General features: G+C 38.9%; 1 pseudogene; it reads left to right on the top strand.

Annotated features, from left to right (window-relative positions):
* Positions 1–387: 387 nt before the first annotated feature.
* On the top strand, positions 388–496 carry LOC142864794 (uncharacterized; annotated as a pseudogene).
* Positions 497–7,189: the final 6,693 nt, after the last annotated feature.

Below are 7,189 nucleotides of genomic sequence, written 5' to 3'. Positions count from 1 at the left end.
TGAGGAGAATAGGGTTTGAAGAGAAAGAGGTTTGTTCCATACTAGGAGTATTCTCCAGAGCCAGGGAGAGGAGGAAAACCCCAGATCCAGAGCAGTAGAGACCCAGAATCTGCTCCATGCGCGTCCAAATATTGCCAAAGCACACAGCTCACCTATGACAGTCACAGGTGAATTCAAAGGATCGTCAAATTCCAAAATATGTGAAACCACTAAAATATATTTTCATATATCAATGTCTGCTAGAAGTTCTTAGTAAACAAATCTTATATAAAACAAGTCAATGTTGTTTGACAGTAACAGTGTCATCCAAGGTACAATTTCAAAATTGTCAAATCGTACCTTCCTAGACATAGAGAGTCACTATGTGTCTTAAAACAATTTTAAATTGTCTACGGCCACACCACCCTGAACGCGCCTGATCTCGGAAGCTAAGCAGGGTCGGGCCTGGTTAGAACTTGGATGGGAGACCGCCTGGGAATACCGGGTGCCGTAGGCTTGTAAAAAAAAAAAAACAATTTTAAATAAAATGGGCATATTTGGGGCCCAAAAAAGAAAGATAGTGTGAGGAGAGTGTTTTCTGTATTATTTGAGGATATTCAATATTTCCATAGAAGACAAAAACCACAATGGATAAAACTCAGAAATAGTATTTAGCGTAGATAAAAGTAAGCTCATGGTATATAGGCAAAACACAGTATGTGTTAAACATAAAAAGTGGCTTGTGAGACATAGGCAGAATTCATAAAATGTTTTAAATATAGATAGTAAATAATTTAGTAGCCTTAAGACACACTAAAAATAGAATAAATGAAACACTGGAGGAACAATCAAGAATATTACTTAGAAAAAGATGCAAAGGCCAAGTCATTACCATGTCACTTCTGGGCTGCCAACTATGTCATCCCTATGTCAACCACCCATTGGTGACACTCTGTATGGTCTCATTTTGGCCCCATATGTGCTGTTTTCAAGAAGCGCAGCTGAAACCCACAGTTTCTGAGGTTAGCTGATAAGCTACAGCGTTGACCAGGCATCCTTTTGCTGTCTCTCTTCCATAGAGCAAGAATGCCCAATTAACCCCAGTCCGCATTCCTTCTGTTGGCCCTCCTTGCCCAAACCTCAGCTCTCGTCTTTTTAATAATGCCACCAGTGGGAAAGGTTGGCACAACAGAGAGAGACAGGACAGATGAGCACTGCATAGCCCAGGAGTCGCATAATGTGGACCTTCCCACATTGCACCCTCTCCAAAGTGTTATAGTGATAGAAACCATTCCAAAAATAGTCAACAAATTGTGCTCTCCTTAAAACAATTATACTCGAAGAGAAATTACTTTTTCACTCATTATCATAGGTAGTGGTATCACCACTGCCTGTTCTGCTTAGCAGCCGACTCATCCCGGGCCCACAGTGCGCACTCTCCAACAGTCTGAGGGACAGTGAACTGGCCCCCTGTTTAAAAAGTTTGAGGACCCCTATATAAACTACCATGGTACATCCCCTATCTATCCCTAGTTCAACAGCTCTACTAACAAAAGACAGTATTCCTGGGTGTAATATAACATGTAAATGTTTGAGCTTTGGACCTACCAGCCTGTAGGTTAAATCTAGTAAAGCTTACTTCATTTTGTTTTTATTTTTAACTACAGACTAAACAAGTCCTATCATTTTCTTTCCACACTTAATTGATCATCTTTCATGCCCTCCAGGGTGATAGTACCCCACCCTAAAGATTTTTAAGGAGGTGCAATTAGTACCATGAGAGCCCTCAGCCTAGTTGAAGGACTTTTTCACAAGGTTACAGATAACACAATCAAATAATGAAACAGCTGCCAAGATAAAGGACCTCTGTTTGAACTTCAGGATTCCTAGGTTTCAAGTTGTGAAAGAAAGAAAAAGGAAATGCCACGTGAAGGTTAAATTTAGTGTAAAACCTGCAAAGTTTTGTTGACAGCCTCTCAAAGTTAAATTGTCATTTGGCACAAAAATATATTAGCATCCATCAATATTGCAAATTGTTTGTCTAACCTTTCTAAAGTCCATGCTATGATGGAAAGTGGAACATCACAAACTATTGTGATGTCCCTTACAATTAATCCTTAGTTAAATGTTTCCTTGAACAAAGGTCAGTGTGCCAGGGTGGAAAACATTTGGCTTCATTTAATAATTTTACTCTTTTCTCAAAAAAAGTTCATCTCAAATATATGGATAACTGATCACATTTTTTTTCTTTAAATTTCATTACAGTACTAGAGATATAAGAAAAGTTATATTTAGGAATCATATTTTTTTATTTCAAGAAAATATGAGAGTACGAACATTTTGGTTGCATTATATATCTTTGCCTCTCCCTAGCAAGGGTTAGAGTTATGCCCTTCCCCTCCACAGTGCTCACTACATCCCTCAGATGTGGGTCTACCCCCCCTACCCCCGAATCCCTGGTGAATGAATACTACCATCATTTGAGCACCATAGTGTTAATCAGTCAGTACCAATTTGCTGATGAGTACATATGGAGCCCATTGTTCCGATCTTGTGTCACCTCACTTTGGATAATGGGCTTAAGCTCAATCCAGGATAATATAAGCAGTACTAGCTCACTGTTGTTTCTTAGAATTGAGTAAAAAGGAATCATATTTTAATGAACACTTAACCCTTATACACTTTTGGTGGGATGGCGAATTAGTACAACCTCTATGGAAAACAGTACGGAGGTTCCTTGAAGAAATAAATGTAGACTTACCATTTGATCCAACAGTCTGACTACTGGCCATCTACCCGAAGGAACACAAGTCATTTTATCAAAAAGGCACCTGCACTCGAATATTTACCACAACCCAATTGACAGCTTCAAAGATGTGGAATCAACCTAAGTGCCCATCAATTCATGAGTGGATAAAGAAAATGTGGTATGTATATACCATGGAGTACTACCAGCCATAAAAAGGAATGAAATAATGTCTTTTGCAGCAACCTGGGTGGAACTGGAGACCATTATCCTAAGTGAAGTATCTCAGGAATGGGAAAAACAAACACCACATATTCTCACTAATAAGTGGGAGCTAAACACTGGGCACACATGGGCACAAAGAGATGTAGCAGACACTGGAAACCAAGAAGGGGGGTGGGTAGAGGGGAGTGAGGGGTAAAAACTTACCTATCAGGTACAATGAACTATCTTCTGGAGACAGGCACACTAAAAGCCCCAGCTTAAGCTGTATACAAGGTATGCATGTAACAAAAACATGTGTACCCCTTTAATATTTTGAAATAAGCAAAAAAAGTAAAAGGAGATCAAGTTTAGTCTAGTAAATATCAGAGCCATCATTAGCTCAGAGGATTCAAAGTTTCTTTTAACAGATCCTTTAAAAGTCTTTTCTGAAATAAATCTGAGAATATTTACTTAATTCAATCTGTTCGATTAGTTTTGCCACTGATTTTGATGGTGAGTACCTATGCTTGAGCACAAGACTGAGAATCTAGGTTAGTGATGTTTGTGAAATTGTCTTTTTCAACTCAAACTGGAATGATAAAAGGCTTTATTCTAAGACTCAAGTGAATATCATCAATTTGATGTCGTTTCTAGGAAAAGTCCATTCATTAAATTCTCCTGAAATTTTTGTTCCTCCTAAAAGCATATTAGACTGTGTGTAAAATCATATTAAAAGACAACAAGAACAATAAGTTTCTATCAACTAAAGGTCTTCCTGAGGATGCAAGAGTTTAGACAGTTTTCAAAACTGACCGAAAGTACAATTTGTGCAGAAGAATATGGATCTCTGTTTGCTTAAGGAAAAAAAATACGCAAAGTGTGCCTGCCAATTTCTATTCACTACAACTATCCTTTGTTTAAGAAAAGATCAGCAGTCTAGAAGTGAATTCATCAACTCTTTATTCATCACCAATAGTAATCCAGTGGGAGGACCATATATAATCACCAATGTTTTTCTTCCACTTTTCCTTATTAAACTTTTCAGTTTCTAGTTACCATCAAGTGGAAGCTCGTACACAGTGACTAATAAAGGCCAACCTGACAAGAGGGAGCCTCTACCAGGGTAAGTACATGGATATCTGTCAATATGGGCTTTACCTAAACTCCTTCAGCTTACAATTGAGTGTTGAATCAAGAATGCATATGGGAAATGCCAAGAAATATTCATTGCAGCCAATCCAAAAACTCAAATGTGCCCTAAGAGAAAGAGATGAGATGTAATTTTCTTTTTTTTTAAGATTTAAAATTTTCAGTGACTGACTATGGCAATGAAAAGAGTTTTGGTGTATTTGGGGGACAGTTGTTTTGGAAACAACCCTTGCAAAGAAGACGAAATACAGAATGCAGAACCTCACCAGAGTTGAAAAAGCCCAACGTTATCTTGCCGCGGGCTCCCCTCCAGCTTCATCTCAATCACCCCCTCATTGGCCACAGCCCGCCAGCCATGCTGGACTCCCCTTTAAGTTTAGCCATCTTTCTAAACAGGGTTTACCTTGAATCCTCTTCCCACCACTCATTGTCCAGCTAGTGTTAGTCACTCTGCAGGTCTCAACATCTATGTCACTTGACCAAAGTGGTCTTTCCTATCCAGGCCTCACCTGTCCTGATCTGCACTGTCCCACTGCATGCTCTCTCTCGGAGCCAGTGCTCATCACAGTTCTAACCGGGTGTTCACCTGTGTGTTTATCTAGTTAATGCCTGACTCCCTCACTTGTCCCATCGAGAGAGATGGATTCTGTTTTGCTCACTGGTGGATCCTTAATGAACAGCCTACTCCTGCCGTATAATAGACTTGCCATAAATATGCATTATTTACCATGTCCCCAGCCAATTTTCCTTTGAATAAACTTTTCTTCCTAGGATAGTTTAATTTTCTGTAATGTTTACCTGAACAGGTAACAGAAAATAAACTAAATTAGCACTTACCAAAGTAAATGTCATAGCACAAAACTTCCAAGACATCCTATATGGTTTATTTTCTATTCTGTGCCAAACGTAAAGTGATTATTTTATTCCTAGGGCTGTTTTTTTACTGTAATATTTTTTATTCTCATGGTTTAGTATGCCCACGACCTTAGAAGATCAAAAAGGAAATTAGTTAGCCAAATGAACCAGTTCAATAAGTAAACATGCATCTAACCATGATCTTTAGGCAGTTGTTATCTCTCAAACAATAAAGAAAATGTTATTACCATTCGACCCGCAATAGCATTATTATGCATCTACTCAAAAGAGCATAAAACATTCTATTATAAAGACATCTGCACCCAAATGTTTACGGCAGCACAATTCACTATTGCAAGAACGTGGAAACAACCCAAGTGCCCATTAATTCATGAGTGGATTATTAAAATTTGGTATATGTTTACAATGGAATATTACTCAATTCTAAGAAATGACACCGAGCTAGCAACACTTATATTATCCTGGATTGAGTTTAAGCCCATTATCCAAAGTGAGGTGACACAAGATCAGAAAAATGGGCTCCACATGTACTCACCATCAAATTGGCACTGACTGATTATCACTATGGTGCTCAAAGGGTGGTGGTATTCACCAGGGATTTGGGGATAGGGGGGTAGTCCCACATCTGAGGGATGTGGTGAACAGTGTGGAGGGGAAGGGCATGCCTCTAACCCTTGATAGGGAAAGACAAAGGTAAAAAATGTAACCAAAATGTTAAAAAAAAAAAAACATTTATTGGGTGTCAGGCAAGGGGGAGGGGGTAGGAGGGGACGGAGTATACATACATAATGAGTGCAAGGCACACTGTCTGGGGGATGGGCACGCTTGAAGCTCTTACTCGAGGGGGGAGGGGAGGCAAGGGCAATGTATGTAACCTTAACATTTATACCCCCATATTATGCTGAAATTTAAAAAAAATGAACTAACTCAAATATCTAAAGTTAGAAAATCATTGTGTATAACCCCAGTTATTTCTTTGTGTGTGCAAAATCTTCAAGGTTCAATAGGACAAAAAAACTTTTCCACTTCAAAAAAAATTCAGTTTCAAATGAGATAGTGGATATTTTCCAATGTAAAAACAAAACAAAAAGCTAAGATTGAGTCTATACTTAAACCCTATCTCAAAGAGTATATTGTACGTTATTCAAATGAACAAACAGTACCATAGATAAGAGCAGGGATCCTCAAACTTTTTAAACAGGGGGCCAGTTCACTGTCCCTCAGATCGTTGGAGGGCCGGACTATAGTTTTAAAAAAACTATGAACAAATTCCTATACACACTGCACATATCTTATTTGGAAGTAAAAAAACAAACGGGCAAAAACATCCGCATGTGGCCCACAGGCCATAGTTTAAGGATGCCTGAATAAGAGTATTTAAAACATTTGCTTGAAAACCTACTGATCCTCCCTCTCACTCCAACCTCCACTCAGGAAACTTGTATTTAATGCTTGTTGTATGCAAGGCACTTTGCCATTCTCCCTAAAACTACAAAGTTTTTTCAAGCTCCAATCTTAAGAAGAAACTCTCAGTCTGAGAGTATTGTACAGGAGGTCTGGGGAAACGATAAGGTAAGAAAATAGGATGGCTTGGGGACCATGGCTAAACAAAGTTTTGAAAGATAAATAGTAATTATCTAATCATGGAAACAACAGTAGGCAGAGAAAGCAGTGTAGATTCCAGGTAGTAGCAACAGAGGCAGGGAGAGCAGAGTGTGTCTAGAAAACTTCAAGTCCTCTATGTTGGTGTAGCATACATAAAAATAATTTGGGGCAGAATGGGGAGGACCTTGCATGTCACCCTAAAGAATTTGGATTTCATCCTGAAGCTGTGGAAAGTCAACAAAGGATTTTTAAGCAGGGGAGCATCACGATGCATTTGCTTTTCTTTTTAACGGGGATACCTCATGAATACACTGGGGAGACACTCAGAGACATGAGTATTTGTATTCGCATTTGCATTTTTGATAAAACATTCTGGCCATAACTGGTAGAGAGTTGAAGGAAGGGTAGAGGCTACAATAGGGCTTCAGTTTGGAAGCAATTACAATTAAACATTGAGAAATTATGAGAAACTGAACTACATACAGCTAGGGACATGGAACAAGTCAAAGGAGAGGATTAGGAAATGTTAACCAAATGAAGCAGAAAAGATCCAGTTTCTTTAGGATGTGGAGAGTGTCAGGTCAGGGGCAAGGATAAAGAGGGGTTTTGACAAGTGAGAAGTCAAAAGTG

The sequence above is a fragment of the Microcebus murinus genome, chromosome 26 (genome assembly GCF_040939455.1).
Source record: "Microcebus murinus isolate Inina chromosome 26, M.murinus_Inina_mat1.0, whole genome shotgun sequence".
NCBI classification, from domain to species: domain Eukaryota; kingdom Metazoa; phylum Chordata; class Mammalia; order Primates; family Cheirogaleidae; genus Microcebus; species Microcebus murinus.
This window is presented reverse-complemented; position numbering and strand designations above follow the sequence as displayed.